The following is a 12,298-nucleotide window of genomic DNA, read 5'->3' as shown; positions in this document are numbered from 1 at the left end:
ACTCAATTCTGTTTCCTAGTGTGCCAGCCATCTGCCTAGGAGTTCCAGAGCAAAATGCTGGCCATGGCTTACCATGGGCACTATTTATCATGGTAATTTGTGATAGATTTCTTTAAAAAGGACTAGGCCCTTGCTAATTGTGTTACTCTCCACATGAAGCTCAACAATTGGATTACCATAGGCCTCAGAGGGAAAGGCCAGCCTTCACTGGCCTTCTTGTTTCTCCTCTTGTGCCTGACCTTGGTCATCCAGGAGTGGGGGTTAGAAGGACAGAAGCCACAGAGGGGAACAGATTTAGGGAGAAGGTTTTTCAAAATGGGCAGAAGCAGAGAATGGGAAGGAAAATAAATCCAGAGTCCAAGAGTTAATGGCTGCATGGGATTCAGAGGGTGGGAGCATCATGCTTTCTTCTTTAAAAAAAAAAAAAATTTGATTAATTTTTGACTGTGCTTGATCTTTGTTGCTGCACATGGGATTTTCTAGTGGCAATGAGCAGGCAGGGGGCTACTCTCTTGTTGCGGAGCACAGGCTCTAGGGCACGTGGGCTCAGTAGTTGTGGCACACAGGCTTAGCTGCTCCACAGCAGGTGGGATCTTCCTGGACCAGGGATCGAACCTGTGTCTCCTGCATTGGCAGGTGGATTCACAACCACTGGACCACCAGGGAAACCCCATGCTTTCCTCCCAAAGCAAAACAAATTCTAACTCCAAGGAAAGTAGGGACCTGAGTGGAATCGGGGCCAAACCCAGGGTGAGGCCAGGAAGGCAGGAAATTGAAGAGGTGCCAAACAACTCTGGAATCAAGAGAAAGGATTTTCAGGCAATACATTAAAAAAAAAAAATCAAAATCAATGCTGAAATTTTCCATGATGAACTAAACATCCCAGTTTTGAGATAAACTCCTGCCTATGTGTAACCTTGCTGACTTTGCACCATGCTGGTCCTGGAGTACAGCCTAGGATGCAAGGCGTGTGAAAATATGACACAACAGTTAGGGGTCAGGCTTATCTACCCACCAAGACAGGTCCCTGCTGTTCCCGTCCCTCCTCACAGTGTGTCGCGTGGCTTCTAAGACTTTAGGGGAAAAGGGGAGGAGTGCATTCTCAATTTGCTATACCACTGCACCTCATCATAAAAGGGTTCTCTCTAAATGCGTCCACAGGCTTGAATATGGAACAAAGCAGAACTCTCTTGGGTGTTTGAGTATTTCTTTTATCCGGGGCAACTTTTTAATTTCCATAGGGTTTATTAAAAAGCAATCTTAGGAACTCAGGTTAAAATTAAAACCAAAGTAAACATGAGACTGTGGGGCTGCAGACATGAATAGAGGGTGCAGAAAACCCTGGATTCAATAAGAATCCAGCTCTGTGTCTATCTTTAGGTCTGAAAGTAGGTTAGGGGATGGAGAAGCACAAATCTGCGGGGAAGATCGTTAAGGCCTCTCTTTGAGATGTGAGGAATGAGTCCCGCCACCCATTCCAGAAAATCTGTCCCAGGAGAAACTAGAACAAGGGGTATGTGTGTGTGTGTGTGTGCCCAGTCATCCAGTCATGTCTAGCACTTCGCGTAGTCACAGCTATTCCTCCTGCCCCATCCTGCACCACTACTGGTGTCCAGGGACATCCTTCACTTACATAGTTTTGTCTCCTAAGGTTGAGATCCTGGGCTTCTCTGGCAGTCCAGTGGTTAAGACTCCATGCTGCCAGTGCAGGGGACGTGGGATCCATCTCCGTCTGGAAAACTAAGATCCCATGTGCTACACAATGGGCCAAAAAATAAGAGTATTTGAGACCCTGACTCAGGCCCAGATCCAAGTCAGGCTCCACGGCTAGAGACATGATTCAAGGTGGTGGTGCTGGTTTAGTCACTCAGTTGTGTCCAGCTCTTGCCATTGCATAGACTTTAGCCCACCAGGCTCCTCTGTCCATGAGATTCTCCAGGCAAGAATACTAGAGTGGGTTGCCATTCCCTTCTCCAGGGGATCTTCCCGACCCAGGTATGGAACCCAAGTCTACTGCCTTACACATGGATTCTTTACCACTGAGCCACCTGGGAAGCCCAGCATGGCCCAGGGTAGGATGATACATAATTTCTTGCAGCAAAAGCAAATGTTTTTAATAGAAAGATAGAGTTGAATTATGGATTTGCTGTCTTCTCTATTTAGCAGTAACTGAGTAAGCTTCTTGGCTCTGATGGTAAAGGGTCTGCCTGCAATGCAGGAGACCCAGGTTCAATCCCTGGATTGAGTAGATCTCCTGGAGAAGGAAATGGCAACCCACTCTAGTATTCTTGCCTGGAAAATCCCATGGACAGAGGAATGTGGCAGACAATAGTCCACGGGATTGCAAAGAGTCCGACATGACTTAGCGACTAACACTAGTAAGCTTCTGCAGGCTACAGGCTTGGAGCTAGATCTGGAAAATAGTGGGGTAAATAAAACCTATGCCACCCTCCGGGTGTCCAAGTCTGTTGATGGAGTCAGACATGTGAGCTTCTGATTACTGGCTCTAATGAGTATTATAATTAGCTTGGAACAGCTAAATCAGGCCAGGCCAACTAGGTGGCATGCCTCCCCCCTGGACCCCTAACATTCTCCAGGAATAGCCACAAACTAGTGCTTCTCAACCTTGGCTACACATTCAAATCCCATGGAAAACTTTTCAAAAATATTTGGACACCCAGATTTATAGCAGCAGCATTATTTACAATAGCCAAAAGGTAAAAGCCACCCACGTGTCCACTGATGGATGAATGAATAAATAATCTGTGGTTCATATGTACAATGGAATATTATTCAGCCTTGAAAAGGAAATTCCAACACATGCTACAGCATGGAAGAAACTTGAAGACATCATGCTAAGTGAAACAAACTAATCATCACTGAAGAGAAATACAATATGATTGTGCATATATGATGTCCTTAGAGTGTCGAATTCACAAAGTCAGAAAGTAAAGTCATGTCCAGCTCTTTGCGAACCCATGGACTATAGCCTGCCAGGCTCCTCTGTCCATGGTACTTTCCAGGCAAGAATACTGAAGTGGGTTGCCATGCCTCCTGCACAGGATCTTCCTGACCCAGGGGTCGAACCTGGCTGTCTTATGCCTCCTGCATTGGCAGGCAGGTTCTTTGTCATTAGTGCCACCTGGGATTCCCACAGAACATAAAAGTAGAAGGTGGTCGCCAGAGCATGAGGGATGAGAGGAAGAACAGGAAGTTATTGTTAATGGGGTACAGAGTTTTAGTTTAGGGTGACGAAAAAGTTCTGCAGGTGCATAGCAGTGATGGTTGGGCAACGTTGTAAGTGTTCTTAATACCATTGAACTATACGCTTTGAAATGGTTAAGATGACAAATTTTATGTTGTGTGTGTGTTTAACCACAGTAAAAGATACAGTCCTATGCATTGGTGTTTTTTCAAAGCTCCTTGGTTGATCTTAATGTGCAGCCAGGGTTGAGAGCCATTGACTAGATTGTCCTTTAGAACTGGGCACGGGCACAAGCCTGAACAAAAGAGGAGGGTGGGGACAGTGCTGCATAGGCACCAACTGTGTCCACCGCCTGAATGGCTCTAATCACACCCAGCTTGGAGGTTCACAGCACATAGGTCATCCAGGAGGCTGCTAGCCTCCTATAAATGGCTCTCCTCTGTGTTCTGTAGCGACCTAAGTGAGCAGGAAGTCCAAAAACAAGGTGATATATGTATTCTTACAGCTGAATCACTTTGCTGTAGAGCAAAAACTAACACAGCATTGTAAAGCAACTCTACTCCAATAAAAGGTAATTTCAGAAAATTTGATAACATTACATGGGAAACTTTCTGTCCTTCCCCTTGTAATAGTGTTTTATAGATAGCAGCTTCTGAGTAGACTGGGAACAGTATATTTTGAGCAATGGCAAGGAATCCATAAACTATTTTTTGGTGACCAAAGACTGATTTTTTCCTACTAAAACTACTATTTAAGCTTTGTTTCTTGATGCTTTGTCAAATGTCTCTATGTCATCTTTTGGTGTCATATCTTTTTGCCTTTTCATACTGTTCACGGCGTTCTCAAGGTAAGACTACTGAAGTGGTTTGCCATTCCCTTCTCGAGTGGACCCCATTTCGTCAGAACCCTCCACCATGACCCAATCTGTCTTGGGTGGCCCTACATGGCATGGCTCATAGTTTCCTTGAGTTAGACTCATTGGAAAAGACCCTGATGCTGGGAAAGACTGAAGGCAGGAGGAGAAGGGGACTACAGAGGATGAGATGGTTGGATGGCATCACCGACTTGAGGGACATGAGTTTGAGCAAGCTCCGGGAGTTGGTGATGGACAGGGAAGCCTGGGATCGTAAAGAGTCGGACACGACTGAGTGACTGAACTGAACTACATGTCAAGAGCAATAATTGAAACTGTTGATGATAAAAATAATTTAATATACCTAAAAAAAAGGTTCTCCATGCATCAAGAGGAGGAATAGTCCATGGAGTGCAGTCATTTGCTTCTCTTGCCCATTAAGACATCCTTCCCGTCAGAGATGAGTGGTATGCTGTTACCTCAAGGCTTCTAGACGGGCTCAGCCGACTCCTGGGCAAGCCGAAGTGAAGCGTGGGGAGGCACTGAACCCACACGTGTTGCCATCTGGCCAGACCAGCCATGGCATCACTTCCTTCTGCTGGGACGCCTGAGTAAGAAACTAGAGCACCACCTTCGATCCTCACACTCATCAGTCAGGTAGTCAGCAAGTCAAATTAGTTCTGCCTCTTAAAGATGTCATAGAGCTGTCCTTACACCACTGCCTGGATACTATTTCCAAATCTGATGATGTCCTTCCATGCACAGAGACCTTTCTAAAGCTGCTACTGAATGTGAAGAATGACACCAGTAGTCCCCACAGGGGACTCTGGGCAACCGACCTTTGAGAGAAGTCAGCACTATTTATGGGCTTCCCTCATGGCTCAGATGGTAGAGAATCCCTCTGCAATGCAGGAGACCCGGATTCAATCCTTGGATTGGAAAGGTCCCCGGAGAGGGGAATGGCAAGCCACTGCAGCATTCTTGCCTGGAGAATCCCCTAGACAGAGGATATATACAAAGAGTCGGACACAACTAAGCAACTAACACTTACTTACTTACTAGAACTATTTACGGCAAACCATGGAAATAAAACACAGGGACCTTGGTGACATTCTTGTTCCACACCTGGGGACCTCTAAGCTGGTTGTTCTTTTTCGCCCAAGCTGATTTTTATTAAAATGTTACATTTCCCATAGTAAGAAGCATCCTCAGCAATGGTTTACAGAAATAATTTTTCAGTGTGTAATTTCATGTTCTCTTGGTTTAGAAAGTAAATCAGTTACAGCCAGCTGAAGGGGCAGGGGAGAGGGTAGAATATTTTGGAAAGATGAGGTAGCCCGTGGAATCCAACACAGATGGGACTGTGAACAACCAAGCCTCACATGTGTCTTCCTCTCCCTGTAGAGTGCCTCTCTGCAGAGAACCCAGCTCCCAACAGCTTTTCAGATCCAGGCCTTCATTTGAAGAGATAAAACTGATTGAATTGGGCATTACCCTGGGACTTGGGAACCTGGCCAGGGGGACAGGGTCACAAAGCAGAAAGAGGGCCCCCAAATCCACCCCTGTGGGCTTCAAAGACAGTGCCCAAAGAGCAAGAACTGGAAAAACAACCAGTAAGTTGACCATAATTGAGAATGCCCAAACTCAAGTGTTCACCATGTGCATGAGGCAGGATGCCTTAAATACAAATAGAAACCAACTCAAACTTGTATAAGCTTCAAAGGAAATGGTTTTTATAACCACAGCGTATAACATAGAAAGGGCAGAGGTGCAGGTGGCCACTAGGAGAGTGGGGCCCAGGGTCTAGATCTTTACTGGATCTTTACTTTACCTCTTTTTCCCAAAGTCATCTCTGCATCTTTCCACATGGTAGATCCATCCTTTTGGGTTGCCTTCCCTCTAAGTCTAGACTCAGGGCTTAAACTCTTTCTGTTTTACTCCTGAAAGGATTGCAGTGGGAAGACTTTAAGAAAAAGTGTCTAATTGGCCTAGCCTGGATTATTAGCCTTTTGCTGCACCAAACACTGTCCAAGGGGGTGTGATTGGATGAGTGGGTCAGGAGTCAGGCCGTGTGAGCAAGGACTGTGACTGGTAGGGATGGGTAGAGTTAGCATGTCAGAGGAACCTTTCTCTAGAGTCTGTTGCCAGAAGATGAAAACTGGCAAAGCACCAGTGGTGGTCTTTGTACATTGACATCATTGCATTTTCCTATTGTTTCAAAAACTGGGATGTTGTATTTGTGGGGAAAGGATGAGAGAAATTCAGGAAGGTTGATTGTACTATGTTTGTAATGCCTAAAATTAATCAACTTACACAGAATGGATTTTAGGTCTTTTAACTGATAACACAATCACCCCCCAATACACTAACAGTAAAATTAGAGTTTTGTTGTTGTTAGGTTAGTGAATAATTGTTCCATTATTTTGGACTTGGATTAGCTGAAAGTCTGCTCTATTTTATTGTCTCTAAAGTGCTTGATCTGTGAATAATTATATAGATATTAGGTTTTGTTTGCTTACTCATTTATTTTTCCCCTAAATATTGCTTTAGTTTTGGTTGGAGTTGGAGGATGTTGAAACAGTTTCTCAAATATTAAATTATCTGCAGACCATACAAAACTATGTTCTGGCTTTGGACTAGAGCATTTTGGGTGTGTTTTTTTCAAGGTCTTTGAAATTGAAAAAAAAAAAAAGACTTCAAACTGCCTTACTTAATATAGACAAAAAAGCTAATTGTAATATAAATTATACCCTACAAAGCTCTATTTTGTTGGATGAGTTAGTTACCGAGATAAAAAGGGAGTTTGGTTACATTTCTATGCATCAGTTATTGCGTTATTATGTGCATGGTTTTCTCTTTACCTTGGAGAGAAATATTTGTATGCTTTCATTAAAATAGAGGATTATTTCTGGTTTCAGAAGTAATAAGTATGGTAAAACCCTCATCTCCTGTTTTTAAAGTTGTATATATGTGTATGTTTAAGACAAAATAGTTATTATTCAATCCACCTCAGGAAGAGTTTAGACAGCCATTTGTTAGGATAATGCGAAAGGAAATGAAAGTATTTTATGTTTCTGTATTAAATGAACCAAAATTAGGACTTTGCACAATTTCCAGCAAGAACTGCTCTTGATACGTATTCCTAACAAGAAACATAGGGAAATTAATTTTTTACCTGCTTTCTCAATGCTATCTAAAAGGCCACTGTTGGGTCAGCTTTTCCCAGGTATTCCATAAGTGTGAGGTTCATAGATGACTGGAGAGGCCCTAAGTCTAGGAGGGAGAACTGGACTGAGCCTTGAGTGAAGCTCACAGCAGATATACAGAGAGAGAAGCTGGTCCAAGCACCAGAATCACATGGAGCTCAGAGGTTCCTCAGGGCAGTGAGCCAAACCCTGGTCCTAGGCCAGTTTGCCTCAGACCAGAAGCCACGCTATTCTTCCTGCTGCAATGAAAACTGGTCGACCTCTACATTCTGTGAGCTGGAGCCTCAGAAGCTGCTTCAATAGATTGTGTTGTCAGACGTGCTGAAGAGAAAGTGAAAGTCAGTCACAGTCCGATTCTGCAACCCCATGGCCTATATAGTCCATGGAATTCTCCAAGCTGGAATACTGGAGTGGAAAACCTTCCCTTCTCTGGGGGCTCTTCCCAATGCAGGGATTGAACCCAGGTCTCCTGCATTGCAGGCAGATTCTTTACCAGCTGAGCCACAAAGGAAGTCCAGACGTGCTGGAGTATGACAATTGCCCATTAGCCTGACAAGGGGCAGGAGGTAAGGGAACTCTCTGAGGCTAATGACGGGGCAGCCAAGCCAAACGGACTAGGCCTGCAGCTACAAAGGTGGTCCCTTGAGGCTAGGTGGACAGGAGAGGTGGTGATGAGGAAGCTAGTAGTTTATCTCAGTAAGAAAGACACCAGAGTGTCTATATATCCCACACTGCTGAAGAGGGAGCTCGGGTCGGTGCTTAAGGTCTCTATTGTATTGAGAATGCATTCATTTTTCTCCAACGCGTGAAAAACAAGCACATTCAGAGACAGAGCATGGATTCCAGACGTGGCACTACTGTGGCTTGTGTTTATGATCCACGCAAGTCCAGGGTACCAGTAAAATAAGAGTAAGGGATTGGATTAAAATCCAGTCCCTTTCATAGAAGCCAGTCTCCATATTTCTTTCTTTTTGAATCAGTGTATTACAGTCTCCTTGAAAGTGAAGGTTTTCTGTAAGCTTCTAATTGTATGCACCCCCACTCTTTTTTTTTTTTTTTTAAGAAAATTAAATTTATTTCTCACACCAGAAACCAGAGTGGTCCAGACTGGTGGATCACCTGAGGATCTGGCTTCTTCCCATCTTGTAATCAGATGCCTCTCTTAATGGAAAAAGCACTGTCTTCAATATTTGTTTGTGAAGTCAACTTTTGTAAAATGTGTCAGACCTTCCCATTTTTTTACATGATTCTTAAAAAAGATTCTTTGACCCTCTGGGGAAATATATACGCAAATGTCTGCCATTATGTTCACCATTGCTATGACATTCCTGGAACTATTTGTATGCACTGGCACTTTATTTTCTTTGCATCTCTCTAAGTTATTACTATTTTGTCCTGCAACAAAAGAAAAGGGAGATGAAATGGTTTCCTGTGATTCCTCAACTACCCATTGAAGCCAGAGAACAAAGCTTTATTTATGAACCAAATCCAATCATAGGGGGAAAAAAAAATCAATCTAGTTTCCTAAACTGTTCAATTCCTTCAGAAAGCAGATGCACCCCTTGGAAAAGAAGAATCCGGGACTTCCATGACAGTCTAGCAGTTAAGATTCCATGCTTCCAATGCATGGGGCACAGGTTCAATCCCTGGTTAGGGAACTAAGATCCTACATGCTGCGTGATACAGACAAAAAATAATGAATTTGAAAAAGAAAAGAAGAATCCTACATACTTAATATCAGTAGTTAAAATCCACAAAGGCAGAAGCAAATCCAATATGCTAGGGGCAAGGTAACTTTGTCTGCCTCACCTCAGAAGGCTCCTGTAGTCTTCATGTTGTCTCAAAAAGCATTTGGAAAAATTAGAAAATATAAGTGAATATTTATATAAATATAAAATAGAAAAAGTTGAAATAATTCACGAAAGATTAGACAAACTGAATACATACATTTTTTAGAAGCTTCTGTATGTAACAAAATGAAAGTCATTGGTAAAAACATAAATGTATTAAGTGATAGACAAAGAATTAATATAAGGAATCAGTGAGTAAAAGCCCAACATAAAAACAGGCAATTCCCAAAAGAAAAATGTCCCCAAAAAAGAAAGAGCAAATTCCACCTGTATTTATAGAGATATTTTTAAAAGTCATAAATGAAGCACAAATATTAATAAAAGTGAGATGTCAGTTAAAATTTTTTGCCTGTGAGATTGGTAAAAAAAAATTAAAAGATGGCAATTCATGTTGACAAGGGGTTGAGTAATGAGACGTTCTCATAAAGGACCATTTCATGTGATAGGTATCAAAAGCAGTAAAATACATGATGCATACCTTTTGACTTAGGAATTGAGATTTTTTTTTTCTATTTTTTATTGCCATATAGTTGCTTCACAATGTTCTGTTAGCTTCTACTCCTTAACAAAATTGAGAATTTACCCTAAAGGATAGTTGAACAAATATATACATTTGAATAAGGTTCAGTCGCTCAGTTGTGTCCAACTCTTCGAAAACCCATGAACTGCAGCACGCCAGGCCTCCCTGTTCATCACCAACTCCCGGAGTTCACTCAAACTCACATCCATCGAGTCCATGATGCCATCCAGCCATCTCATCCTCTGTCGTCCTCTTTTCCTCCTGACCCCAATCCCTCCCAGCATCAGAGTCTTTTCCAATGAGTCAACTCTTCGCATGAGGTGGCCAAAGTACTGGAGTTTCAGCTTTAGCATCAGTCCTTCCAGAGAACACCCAGGACTGATCTCCTTTAGAATGGACTGGTTGGATCTCCTTGCAGTCCATGGGACTTTCAAGAGTCTTTTCCAACACCACAGTTCAAAAGCATCAATTCTTTGGTGCTCAGCTTTCTTTATAGCCCAACTCTCACATCCATACATGACTACTGGAAAAACCATAGCCTTGACTAGACGGACCTTTGTTGGCAAAGTAATGTCTCTGCTTTTTAATATGCTTTCTAGGTTAGAATAAGGTTAAAATAGGGATACAGGGAAAGCAATTCAATGTGTAGCAATAAGGAACTGCCAGGTGAAATTAACTATATATCAAGATATGGAACAATATTCAGCTATTTAACACTATGTAATTAAATATTTATTGATATATAGCAATTTTATTCATAAACTCTGAAAACTGGAAATAGTGCAAAGGCCCTTCAACTAGTACACTGATTAACAGACTTTGGTACATCCATACAGTGCATTGTACTCCACAGTAGTGATAGTGAAAGTCACTTAGTCGTGTCCAACTCTTCGCAACCCCATGGACTAAACAGTCCATGGAATTCTCCAGGCTAGACTACTGGAGTGGGTAGCATTTCCCTTCTCTAGGGGATCTTACAAACTCAGATCTCCCGCATTGCAGGTGGATTCTTTATCAGCTGAGCCACAAAGGAAGCCCAAGAATACTGGAGTGGGTAGCCTATCCCTTCTCCAGCAGATCTTCCCAACTCAGGGATCGAACTGGGGTCTCCTGCGTTGCAGGCAGATTCTTTACCAACTGAGCTATCAGGGAAGCCCCATACTCCACAATAATGAGGAGCTAACTGCTGTTTCATGGAATATGTTGGATGGTCCTCTTTTTTTTTTTTCTTATAGGTTTATTGAGATATTATTGATCATATTGAACATATGTAAATTTAAGGTGTATAATGTAATTAGATATAGATATATATTGCAAAATGGAAATTCCATGGACAGAGGAGCATGGCAGCCTACAGTCCATGGGGTTGCAAGAGTCAGACACAACTTAGCAACTAAACCACCAACCACAAAAGAAGTTAGTTAACACCCTTGTCCCCTCACATAATTACCTGTTTTTGTTTTTTGGTAGAGATAAGATTTACCATCTACTCTTTTACAACTTCCAAGCATATAGTACAGTATAATACCATTTATTAATGATAAACACCAGGCTTTTCGTTAGATCCCCAGACCTTGTTCATCTTAGAGTTGGAAGTTTGTACTCTTTGACTAAACATCTCTGCATTTCTTCACCATCCAGCTTTAGGCAACCATGATTCTACTGTTTCTATGATTTCAGTTTTTTTAGATTTCATGTATAAGTGAGATATCTTATACTATTTGTCTGATGTATTTTACTTAGCATAAATGCCTGTAAAGTTTATCCAATCTGTTGCAAAAGGCAGGATTTCCTTCTTTTTTAATGGCAATAGAGATACAGATAAAGATGGGCTTCCCTTGTTGCTCAGATAGTAAAGAATCTGCCTGCAGTGCAGGACAGCCAGGTTGAATCCCTGGTTTGGGAAGATCCCCTGGAGAAGGGAATGGCAACCCACTCCAATATTCTAGCCTGGAGAATCTCATGGACAGAGGAGCCTGGCAGACTATAGTCCATGGGGTCACAAAGAGTTAGACACACTGAGTGCCTGTCAGTTTCACTTTCAAGCAGTTTGTGACAAATACACAGTAGTATATAAAGATTCTTAAACATTTGAAACCAAAGAAACTAGTGTAATGTTGCTTACCCAAGGCTGTATCTCATTCAATCCAGTCAAAGAAATTCTAAATTCTTACTTTAAAATGCATTGTAGGTCTCTGGCCAACTCTTTATAATTCCCTTGAAGATTTCTGAATCTCAAATTGTTTTCTTTTTCCTGCTTTGCATGTTTCTGGACTCCTCCCTAATAACTATCGACGCATGCTTGATAAATGCTAACTAAAAAACAGAATTTTATTTAGCAATAACAAAAGCCCAAGATGCTATATTAGGGCACAAAATAGAAGCAACTCTAGGTGTTTTTAATAAAGGGAAATTTGTTTTGGCTGTGCTGTGTGGCACGCAGAACTTCTCTGACTAGGGATGGAACCCACACACCCTGCCATGGAAGCAGAATTCTTAACCCCTGGGCCACCAGGGAAGTCCTAGAAAAGCAGAATTTAATACAGGGAATGGAGCACTTACAAAATGTCAGAAGGGCTTGATGAGCAGGGAGAACCCACTGTTCTCTTTGTCACCCAGAAGTCAAAGTGCTGCTGACGACTTGTCAACACCAGCCCCGTCCAT

General features: G+C 42.3%; 1 protein-coding gene across 1 annotated transcript in view; it reads left to right on the top strand.

Moving 5' to 3' along the window:
- SGPP2 (sphingosine-1-phosphate phosphatase 2) overlaps nt 1-12,298 on the top strand; it is a 144,649-nt gene that overhangs the window by 110,744 nt on the left and 21,607 nt on the right. The gene's annotated exons all lie outside the window — the stretch shown is intronic.

The sequence above is a fragment of the Oryx dammah genome, unplaced genomic scaffold (assembly GCF_014754425.2).
Source record: "Oryx dammah isolate SB20612 unplaced genomic scaffold, SCBI_Odam_1.1 HiC_scaffold_27, whole genome shotgun sequence".
Taxonomy (NCBI): Eukaryota; Metazoa; Chordata; class Mammalia; order Artiodactyla; family Bovidae; genus Oryx; species Oryx dammah.
This window is presented reverse-complemented; position numbering and strand designations above follow the sequence as displayed.